The 12,261-nt window shown below is 35.3% G+C and overlaps 1 protein-coding gene across 1 annotated transcript in view; it reads left to right on the top strand.

Annotated features, from left to right (window-relative positions):
- The first annotated feature begins 424 nt into the window (after positions 1 to 424).
- LOC112046321 (uncharacterized) overlaps positions 425 to 12,261 on the top strand; it is a 135,570-nt gene continuing 123,733 nt past the window's right edge. Inside the window, exon 1 of the mRNA XM_052883555.1 lies at positions 425 to 526. The gene's annotated coding sequence lies outside the window, so the exon portion shown is untranslated. The remainder of the gene's footprint in view (positions 527 to 12,261) is intronic.

Raw genomic sequence — 12,261 nt, forward strand, 5'->3', positions numbered from 1 at the left:
ATGGCACACAGGATGATAAGTACTATTACCACTATTGACTATAACAGCAAAACTTCGCAGTGCATGCAATCAAAATAAGCACAACACAAAATGTTCAAACTATCGTACCAACCGTCAACGTGAGACATACATTTTTATTTTTATTCCATGACAAGTTAGTCCTTGACTAAGATCTCACCTGATTTTAAGTGACGATGTAGTCGATGGAAGCGAGCTTACTTGGAAGAACTTGCTTGGTTTGTTATGCCTTATGGAACTTCAGACTGGAACACCTGTATACTGTTTAGCGACAAAAATAAATATGTCTGGCTTCCTTGAAGGTGTTCTCGCTCAGCAAGCTCTCGTAAATATATTTTTAAGTTCGTTCGAGTTCCAGTAGTAGCTACACTTTGTACAATGAATGGCAGCGAAGCGCAGTCGCCCACGCTCCGTCGAGCGCGCGAACGTTGAAACGGTCCGCGAATTGTCAACAAGTGGGGGTTAATACCTACTATCCGATTATAGTGGGTTCGAGTTTACCCGAAAAGTGCGAACACTTTTATATAAAGTGGTTATAAAATTATAAATCAAAATAATAGTTACGTTATGTTTAAAAACTTTCAAAAGAATAATTAAATAAAAATATTTTAATCTATAGAAATTATGTATTATGATAATCTAGTTAAAATCTAGTTGAAAAATAATAATAAACAATGCAGCAATTAATCTAATAACTGGTGAAATAATATTTAAACTTACCCCTTTATAAATTTTTAATATTTTACATAGTAAATAAAATACGAAGATAATTTTATAAATTCTAAACATAATCAATATTTTTGCACAACTTTGTGTTTGACCAGTACGTTGATACGTTAGAATATACGTGTATTAAACTTTCTTTGTTAATGGGATAAGCTTGTTCGCGACATACAATCTGTTTAATTATTTCATTATTAATCATGTGTTTCAGTTGATTGCTTTACGGTGACTAATTGCGATGCGAGGTAATGAATAATTAACCCGACATTTAGTTGCTTCATTAAGATCGTGTGTTCTGCGTTTAACTAAAATTTAAACAATGTTTATCTACTCATATAATTTTTAAAATTTATTATACATAACAAAGATTATAACTACTTGCTAATGTAATTAAAAGTTTAATAGTACAAAATTATTAAAATATTTCTTTTTCTTATTATGGTAGTTCTATAAAATAACTTTTTCACGGTTATATTACCATCAAATACAGTGTTTTAAGATTTTTACATATGTTTTGCAAAGGTTTTTTGTAAGGATTATACTCGAACGATTTTGAAATTCGAGTAAGTATATACATACAGCTACTAGAACTCCTACAATTTTGGCGCCCTGGATTAACATTTATTTTCTTTCGTAAAAGTTTTATCTTGATATGAGATAGTTACTCGACTACAATAGGATAGTTGACACTTTTTTTAAATGGTCTTAAATTGTTCATTATCGTTCTACTAGAATGAGACCTGATTATATGAAATTTTTAAATGTTCTATGACAATACGAGCCAAAACATCTATCGACCATTCTGATCTATATTTCAACTGTTTCATGACGTCACTTTGACAAATGCTATACATGTGGAGCGTTTGACAAAAATATTAGTTAATATGTTTGACGTTTAGTACATCAAGTAACATTGTGACGTCACAAAATGGACGACACCATTTTTGAAGTTTGGAAAACTTAAAAAATAAAAGATTAAATAAATACGATAATTTTTAAATCAAGTTTTATAAGTAATACTTAACTTTTATTCATCAATATCAATATATTTTGGACCCGTATTACACGAAATTAATATTGTTTATAATAATTTGGTATGAGTCCTTACCAAACCTTACCAAACCTTATTTGAGTATGAAACGTATCTCATATCAGTATTTTAAAATTCAGGTATAAAATTCACTCAAGTTTTAAGGCTATTATGCAAGCTTTCTATCATTAGATTTAAATCGTAAAATCTCAGTCGTTTTAATATGATATCTCTCCTGACTTATCGGAATCGGTCTACGCTTTTCGAGTTTCTTGCTAATGGAAATGTGTCAGGGACTGACGGCAGTTCAGTTATCAGATTTCACAGATAAGTATCGGGAAAATCAACATCAGGGAAAACCTGCGTTTTATTTAACGATTTGTACAAAAGTGGTGGCCAGTGCCTACGTCACTAAATTACGTACACAACGACAAAGCATTCATAAAACTGAAAGCTTTTAAGTTTTACTGTATCAGGTTATAATTTTTCTGAACTGGAAAATGCATTGAATGCTTTTAAAGTGCTTCGGAATTTCCTTTGAATCACTGTGAGTATTACTTTTTTCAGAGAAAAATATGGGGACACAGATAATCTCATTCAAAATAGAAAAACCCCGATTTATTTATTTTAAATTGAAAAACTCCGATTGTTCTTAATAAACATTTATTCCGTTCGTTTTTTGGGGTTTATCCTAAGATGAGAATTCATCATATTCTATATACGAGTGAAGACAATAAAAAATAATTATTCAAATCCACCAGGTTGTTCTTTTAGTCTTACAAGATAAAAGCTTTTCTTATATATTTATAATATTAAGTATAGATTACAAATAAAGGTTAATATGTTACAATATACTTGTACGTAGTTAACCTACTGCTTGTTAGAGATGTAGCCTCGTATTATAAATACAAATACTAACTTATAACAGGTACATTTCTGCAAATGTCCTACTTAATTGGACCCCTGAGTTGTTGTGTTAATGGCTTCAGTGCCGGGATCTTAGAAAGTTACAATACCGTAGCACCATTTTCACTTCAGCCCATTTTCTAATAAGAAAGTTTCTTATTTACTTACTCTAGGCATATGATGTAGACATAGTAGTAGAACGTCTTAAGCCAAGCTAATCCGGGGAAGTACTACCGCTATGGAGCCGTGATAGCTCAGTGTATGTAACCTCTGCCTTCGATTCGGAGGACGTAGGAATTCGGTCCGGGGACAGCACTTCCAATTTTTTAGTTATGTGCATTTTAAGAAATTAAATATCACGTATCTTAAACGGTGAAGGAACAACATCGTGAGGAAACCTGCACGCATACTTGAGAATTTTCTTGATTCTCTAGGTGTGTGATGTCTGCCAACCTGCATTGGGCTATCGTGGGTTTACTATTGGGGTTTTACCCTCGTTCTGAAAGGAGACGCGTGCTCAACAGTGAACCAAATATGGGTTGTTAATGATGATGATTAACGCCATGTTTATTTTTGCCCCAGTATGCTTTAAGCCCATCTGTAGGGTTCGGTTGTCAGTCAAATCAAGCTATACCTTCGTTGACAAGTACACTGGTAGGTCAATGTTTCAGTTATCAACTGTTGTCGAGGCTAGTTACGATCTACTAATAAAACTATATTATTTAAAAAATAAAAAGAAAATAAATGATTCCGAAGAATTGAGAACCTCCTTTATTAAAGTCGAATAAAAGCTCAGTAGCCGTTAAAATTACAAAAGAAAAATAATATAAGGTATTTTTTACAGATATTCATGAAAGTATTTATGAATATAATATTATTATGTATTATTGAAATTGCCATTCTTTGCGAATTTGTGCATTTTAGTGTTGTGTTGTGCTGATACTCGAAAATTCTAGAGATGTTGGTTTTGTAGTAAATAGGTCTACATAAGTAAGACTTCGAGAAGATTTTTTTTTTCTTTTTATATACCAAATTAAAACGTGTTTATGTGTGAATGTGTGCTATCACCGTATTAATGATACGGGGCCCCCGGTTACAGAGGCCCAGGTCTTCAGTGTGAAAGCCATGGTTAGTAAAATTAAAAAAAATGCTAAAGAGATTTTCGGGATTTGCCGCTTATCTATTGGGCCAATTAATTTTGATACAGGGCACCTCTAAGTTAAGCTACACAACTGTTTGTATATAACTAAGTTCTCGTATATCGTAGCTATGTTTTATACGCAAACCAACGCATGATTGCATTTATTATTAAAAAATGTAATTAAACGTAAGCCATGGATTAATTCGTTTCGCGATATTACAAAGCATTTTGACATTTGGACTAGTTCCAGTAAAATGTTCAGACATTTTTAACGTCTAGTTCTGAAATTATTATTATCGTGGGCTGACCACTCGGCTCTGTCTCATCTCTAATTTAAGTTCATGATTAGATTAAGTTCAGTAACATATGCTTAATTTAAACTTTATAATTAAATATTATGTGTTTCTTAACTGTTTCATATTATGTACTTATGTATGAAAACTTTTAATGCCTAAAAATTAAATAGAAATTACAGACTTTTTATATAATTATTACTATTTATTGTACATTAAATTTAGCGACATGGTACCTACATAAATGGTTATACAAAATAATGCAAATGCATTAAATGCAAAAGTCATATTAGTAAAGCAATCAGTTATAGACAACCAATTTTTTTTTTTTTGACGTGACAACGTCTTATAATTCGATGAAGCCGGTTGCACACTAGGAAAAAGGTGACGTCATGCGTCGTTCCCTCGCCTCGGGTTGCCAACTTTTTTTTACAAGAAATAAAGTATATTCTGGTCTATGAAGATTATTAAACAGTATTTTAGGAAAACGAGCAGTATTTTATTTATTAATAAAATATCTATCAAACAAATAAAATTAAAATTTTCTTTTGAAAAATGCAACCATTCCATCAGTATTTTTTATGACGTTGTCACGTTTAACTATAGTCAGTTAACCGACTTTACAGACGACCGATTTTTTTTATTCATAATGAGAGTACGTTTAAGTCTTGTCGGACAAAAATTTCGCAGATTCTCTTGAATACCTTTTCATAGGGCGGGCGTATAAACGATGGAGGTACTTTTCATAGAGCTTGATGGGCGAACCGTGCGGCGGCATTCATATCATTTCACGCGTCACTAGTACCTACGTACCTACTTCTCATTTCACATTCCGCTCCTTTTATATGACAATCATATACTATGATTACTAAGATTTTTTTTTTATCAAGTTAGCCCTTGACTACAATCACGCCTGATGGTAAGTGATGATGCAGTCTGATGAAGAAGCGGACTAACTTGTTTAGGAGGAGGATGTAAATCCACACCCCTTTAATCGTACCGGAACGCTAAATCGCTTGACGGTACGACTTTGCTGGTAGGGTGGTAGGTAAGCCACGGCCAGACCAGGACAAATTAAGAAAATCTCAATCAGCCCAGCCGGGGATTGAACCCAGGACCTCCGTTTTGTAAATCCACCGCGCATACCACTGCGGCACAGAGGCCGTCAAAGATTAAGATAAAGATCCGATTAAGAAACAACCTTTACCCATCTGTTTACTGGATAACAATGTAACTGTAAACCGTTGACGTGTTTCCTTGTCTGTGATTCGGCTCCATCAACATATCGACATCAGACCTTTATTAAGTTGTAGTGCTTAAAAATACCCCTACGATTTTTAATAGTTCCACTCGATTTCTCCATGATCCCATCATCATCATCATTTTACCTAAGCATAAAAAACGTGCGGCCTCCGGCCTCGCACTTTATTGTACACCTTCGGCCGGGGGTTTATAATATGGCCTCCGACAGTGGCTACGGCTGGGCATTTTACCCAAGCACAAATAAATAAATTAATCAAACAAATAAAAAAACCCGACTGCATAAAGTATAAAAAAAAAACAAGCTCAGTCCAGAAGTGTAGAAAGCAATTAGAAAACAGTCGGGACCTATTAAACAATGTAGAAGAAAATCATTCTATCCAATATCTAAGGTCCCGACTGTTTTCTACAAGATACGCGCGAAAAACATAACCCTTCTTGCAGTCGGGTAATAACTTTATATCTCCACTGGAAAAAAACTAGAAAATTCCAGCCATCATTCATTTCCGTCAGTGGACAAGATAACTGCACGCTTTGAATAAAAACACAAATGAAATACAGCGGCAGAATGGTGGCGGGAGAACAAAAACTTCGTTATAAATGTTTTAAAGTGCTGAATTTAAATTAATCCTAACTCCGTAACTTCTGCGCACATTCTCTTTTATAACTATGAATATTTTTAGTGCATGCTCCGTTTTAAATTATGAAGAATACTGTCATGGCTCGGTGGTATATAAAGGAAATGGAGTCAAACCATTTCAGGAGTCATTTTTAATCATCTTGAATTTATTTTATTGGGAAAACCTTGGGACATAGAAAATGCTATTGACATCTTTTTTTTTTATTCTTTACAAGTTAGCACTTGACTACAATCTCACCTGATGGTAAGTGATGATGCAATCTAAGATGGAAGCGGGCTAACTTGTTAGGAGGAGGATGAAAATCCACACTGCTTTCGGTTTCTACACGACATCGTACCGGAACGCTAAATCGCTTGGCGGTACGTCTTTGTCGGTAGGGTGGTAATTAACCACGGTCAAAGCCTCCCACCAGCCACATCTTCGCATTGTTTGATTCTTCATCGTACTATAGTAAATATAACCCCGTGAATAAGTTTTCGTCTAAAACGATCCATTTGTTTGAATTACAAGGCCACAGATGCAAAAATAAACAGACACACAGATTAACCTAAACACACACACACACCACAGATCTACAGATACATCGACATATATAAACTCGCATTAATTTTTGTTAATCTTACTAACTCACTTGCAGTTCGTGCGCTATAGCATGGTGCGGGTGACAGTTCGTTTCACTCTTGAAAGTTCTTGCGATTCACGATATTAGTACGTATTATGAACTTCATAAGGCAACTGTCACCCGCACCATGCTATAGCGCACATATATGAATTCTATGTTTATTAAACTGAAATAAAAAAGAAGTTTCTTTATTAAGCTTATTTGACTCAATAAAATGACTCAACCAAATAATTGCCAACCGATCTGTATACCGATCTCTACCGTGTGCTTGATGGAAATTTTCAATATTTTCATATTGTTACTATCGCGTTGACGTAAGCGCGAATTTATATGGAATTGAAACAATTGTCTAGTAGTTCCACTAGATGGCGCTGTTTAAATTCTTTAGAAATTCGCGTTTACGTTAACGTGATCGTCACAGTACCAAACTGACGCTAGGCCCTCTGTACACAGAAACGGTATATACCTACGAATATAGAGATTCACCGACAAATCGGACACACACATATAACATACCCAGTACCCACATTAAACTTATGAGGGTTAAAGATTTTCATAGCGGTAGGTTACGTAAAAATTTACACAACCAAATAACTGTCCACCAAAATAAAATTCTACGAACGGAGCTGTAATTTGTTTAGGCTCGTTACGATCAGTCCAAACCCCAATCACTGGTAGAGGGTCACGGGTGTAACAAAGAGATGCGGTCACCGGGACAATCACTAACGAACCGAATGGTGCCGGAAAAGAATGTTTGCTAAGGCCAATTAGAATCTGAGGTCGACAAATAAATGAAACTACAGATTTATAGCTTCACTATTAGACGCGTTAGAACGAGAGTCTGTGGAGTCAGACGTACTCCATTTTATGAAAACTGAAAGTCTACCAGCACATGATTCATATTAGCTTTATCATTGTACCTTTAAACTCGTTTGTCCGATAATACTGACCCAAGGTAGACAATCTATACTAATATTATAAAGCTGAAGAGTTTGTTTGTTTGATTGAACACGCTAATCTCAGGAACTACTGGTCCGATTTGAAAAATACTTTCAGTGATAGATTGCCCATTTATCGAGGAAGGCTATATTATATTTTCAAAAAATTACTGATCCTTTCTGAAACTCCAATAATGTAAGGTGAACAAAAGTTTTGTTTACATGGTGTGCGCTGCAAAAACTATTGATGTTAGAATAAAATAATGTACAACAACTTTGCAGAACACATCATTTTCTGCAAAAAATGTCGCGACAGCATATATCTATCTTCTATATTTTAGCAGATATAGTACTTTTTTACTTTAATAAATTATTTAAATCATATACTAAGGTTTACGTCATTATTTACAAAACTGAACTTAAATCCTTATGAAAATGAATTACCTAATAATCAGAGGATATTATAGAGATAAGATTTGCCTTTTACAGTATATTAATTAGTCGTACAGTTTCGGAGATAATACAAAATTTCTAAAAGACGCAAAAATGCCGCTAATAGACGCCTTGCGTTTTCACCCACATAGTTTATGTTCCCGAAAGAACACGGGGTAAAAAATTTGTTTTAATTTGTTTTCCTTACGGAATTTCTTGATTCGCTCACCGCGCTCAAAGCCAGCGATAAAAGCTATTAAGTTTTAAATATTTAACAAAAATATACTGAACTGCTCATATGACATAGTTATTACCTATATGCTACAATTAGTAACAGAATGAACGTGAGAAAGAATGTGCTAAAGCCAATTAGATTCGGAGCCCGACAAGTAAATGAAGCATTCGATTTATTGCTGTCCAGTTTAATTGTTAAAAGGGTTGCTAGGTAAGAGTCTTTTTCTACAAAGTAGTTTTTCTCCAAGAATCTTTACCTATTGATAAATTTTAAATGATATTAGTAAAGATTAAAAAAGAAGGATATAGGACTAACTAAGATTGACACATGGGAAATATAATCTTAAAACCAAAGTTAAAATTAAGATTAGATAAAGATAATTATTTATAATTATTTGCAAACATATTGTTTGTATAAATGTATAAATTCATCATTAGCAACCCATTTTCGGCTCACTATTGAGCACTAATCTACTTCCAGAATTAGGAGGGTTAGGCCAATAGTCCACCACGCTGGCCCAATGCGAATTGGCAGACTTCACTCAAATAGAAAATATTAAGAAAATTTTCAGGTACGTAGGTTTCCTCACAATGTTTTTCCTTTACCGTTTGAGACACGTGATATTTAATTTCTTAAAATGCACACAACTGAAAAGATGGAGTTGTATGCCCCGGACCGGATTCCAACCTACGCCCTTCGAATCGAAGGTAGAGGTCATATACACTGGGCTATTACGGCTGTTATGAATAAATTACTGTGAACATATTTTGTCATTTCAGCGTACCAATAAACATATATATCTGCTACTACCATAACACCACACACCATAAATAATATCTCCTATATTTAACGTACAAAAGTACGATTAAGGATTTCCTCATAAATTACTTTCGTGTCACATTAACTATTAATGCCTGGTGTAGTTAACAGTATGGGTAGTGTCAACAGTACCGCAAGTTAATTTATTATGGTAAAGTTTTCATAAATTATTGATATTAGTCTTTTTAAATAATCTCTGTTCTTATTGTTAAAAATCAGATGAAATCTTCACATTAGTTTCTGAATAAGCCCAAACAAATCACAGCGGGATACTTTAATTTATAATTATAGTAATAATGTTAATAGTAAAGTAGGATACGCATGACATTCTGTGAAGAGACCTTTTTCTCGATATAATAATAATAAAGGTTTTTGCTTTAGCAATGACATAAGGATGGAATTTGGTGTAGACAAGTGTGCGGTCATCAATGTAGAGCGAGGAAGGATAGTGAGCTCCGAGAATATAGTTATTTCAGAAACTATCATTCTCAGATCACTCCTTGAAGGCGAGACCTATAAATACCTTGGAATGACAGAAGCACTTGGTATTGAGACAGGGAATATGAAACAGGTAGTGAAGGAACGCTTCTTTGGCCGCCTGAAAAAAGTCCTAAAAAGTCTTTTATCAGGCGGTAACAAGGTGCGTGCCTTCAATAGCTGGGTCATGCCCTTACTCATATACACTTTTGGCATTCTAAAGTGGACTCAAACCGAACTGGATTCCCTGGACTGTAAAGTCCGCAAACTGCTGACGTCATACCGGATGCATCACCCCCGTTCATCTGTAATGAGATTGTACATCCCACGCAAGTGTGGAGGACGTGGCTTCTTAAACGCCAAGAACCTCCATAATCGTGAGGTGTGCAATCTCAGAGATCATTTTCTCAAGATGAATGTGAGTATGTTTCAGGATGTCGTTGCAGTGGATAAGGGACTTACCCCGCTATCCCTAGGCAAAGAGAACTGGCGCAAGCCTATAGTAATTAGTAACTCAGATCGTGTGGCAATATGGAAGAGCAAGGAGTTGCATGGACGATTCTACAAGGCCCTTACTGGGCCGGATGTAGATCAAATAACATCTGTATCTTGGTTGCAATTCGGTGACCTCTTTGGGGAAACCGAGGGTTTTGTCTGTGCAATTATGGACGAAGTTATAAAGACGAGAAACTACCGGAAACACATTATGAAAGATGGCACTCTAGACATCTGTCGAGCGTGTCATCGTCCTGGGGAGTCCCTCAGGCATATTGTGTCCGGGTGTTCTCACCTTGCTAACGGCGAATACTTGCACAGACATAATCAAGTAGCCAAGATAATCCACCAACAGCTTGCTCTTCAATATGACCTTATCGATTTTGAGATGCCTTACTATAGGTACGACCCAGCGTCAGTTCTTGAAAATAGCAGTGCATTGCTCTACTGGGACCGAACGATTATCACTGACAGGTATATTGTAGCCAATAGACCTGATATAGTGCTAGTCGATCGGTCAGTGCGTCGTGCAATAATTGTTGATATTACTGTTCCACATGACGATAATCTGGTTAAAGCCGAAAAGGAAAAAGTATCAAAATACTTGGACCTTGCTCACGAGATTACCGCCATGTGGAATGTTGAGTCAACTATTATTGTTCCGATAGTTGTTTCAGTCAATGGTCTTATAGCGAAAAGCTTCGACCAACACCTTAAGAAGCTTTCGCTTAACTGTTGGATCAAGAGTCGGATACAAAAGGCAGTGATTCTTGAGACGGCGCGTATTGTGAGGAGGTTCCTCACTCTGGAGCCCTGACCACCGGTTGCTTGGGCACTCAAATGTCCCGCAGCGGGAGGGTGAATTTTTTTTATAAATTTTTAATAATGTTTTGTATTTTATACTTATATTGTTAAAAATTTAAAAAAAAAAGAAATAATAAATAAATGAGAGAAAAAAAAAATAAAGGTTTGTACCTATTGGTATATCTAATCTATACTAATATTATAAAGCTGAAGAGTTTGTTTGTTTGTTTGCTTGATTGAACGCGCTAATCTCAGGAACTACAGGTCCGATTTGAAAAATTATTTCAGTGTTAATTAGCATATTTATCAAGGAAGGCTATAAGCTATATATTATCCTCATATTCCTACGGGAACGGAAACCACGCGGGTAAAACCGCGTGGCGTCAGCTAGTATTTGAATATAAACAGTCAAGTGTCCCCACAATACTCGTGGTAAATTCCTCATAAGAGCACTTTATTCGGAGACATTCGCATTTTGTGTATTTTCTCCCAATTCACAGTAAATTTAAATAAATCAGAGAATTCCTAAATTGCTCACAATCAAAATAATTACAGGCGGAACGATAAAAACGAAATCAGATGAACGTTACGAATGGTATAAAGTGAAGCATCGACTCTTGTTGTGTTTGTTATAAAATGACCGACATAAAGACGATATTTTATTGAAGTGGAAACAGTACTCGGGTGGGAAGTGGATAAATTATACAGGGGTATTACAATTAACTTGGGTAAGAGCCCAAAAAATAATTTGAGACAATAATTTGAAAAATAATTCGAGACATTAGTTTGAAATCCTTTTAGGTTAAGTCTGGATTACCATTAAAGATAGAGATTTAGTTGAGCAAAGTTTGCTTCTAAAGGAGCATTCGTGTATCTTCATACTTCATCCACGCTGTATTTTGTAAAATGGTTAAGTATTGGTCTTTTTGAAATTGTAGTAACTAAAATATATCGATATGTTTGTGTTGTCACTACAACACAGCCCTACTATCAACTAGGGCTGTACTAGTCAATCAGTAAGAAGACATCAGTGTACTTACTGTTTACCAACTCAAGCTCAGCAGTGAGCCGAATATGGATTGATATTGATGATGATGAATATATTTTGAACTAGCGGACGCCCGCGACTTCGTCCGCGTGAAAGTCGTTGTAAACTTTCAACTAACCCTATCCTACCAATACCCTACCCCTACCCTACCCTACCCCTGCCCTACCCCTATCCTACCACTACCCTACCCCTACCCTACCCTACCCCTGCCCTAAACAGACAGACAGACAGACAGACAAAAATTTTACTGATTGCATTTTTGACATCAGTATCGATCACTAATCACCCCCTGATAGTTATTTTGGAAATATATTTCATGTACAGAATTGACCTCTCTACAGATTTATTATAAGTATAGATAACATTGTATAAATAAACA

This window comes from Bicyclus anynana, chromosome 9, assembly GCF_947172395.1.
Source record: "Bicyclus anynana chromosome 9, ilBicAnyn1.1, whole genome shotgun sequence".
NCBI classification, from domain to species: domain Eukaryota; kingdom Metazoa; phylum Arthropoda; class Insecta; order Lepidoptera; family Nymphalidae; genus Bicyclus; species Bicyclus anynana.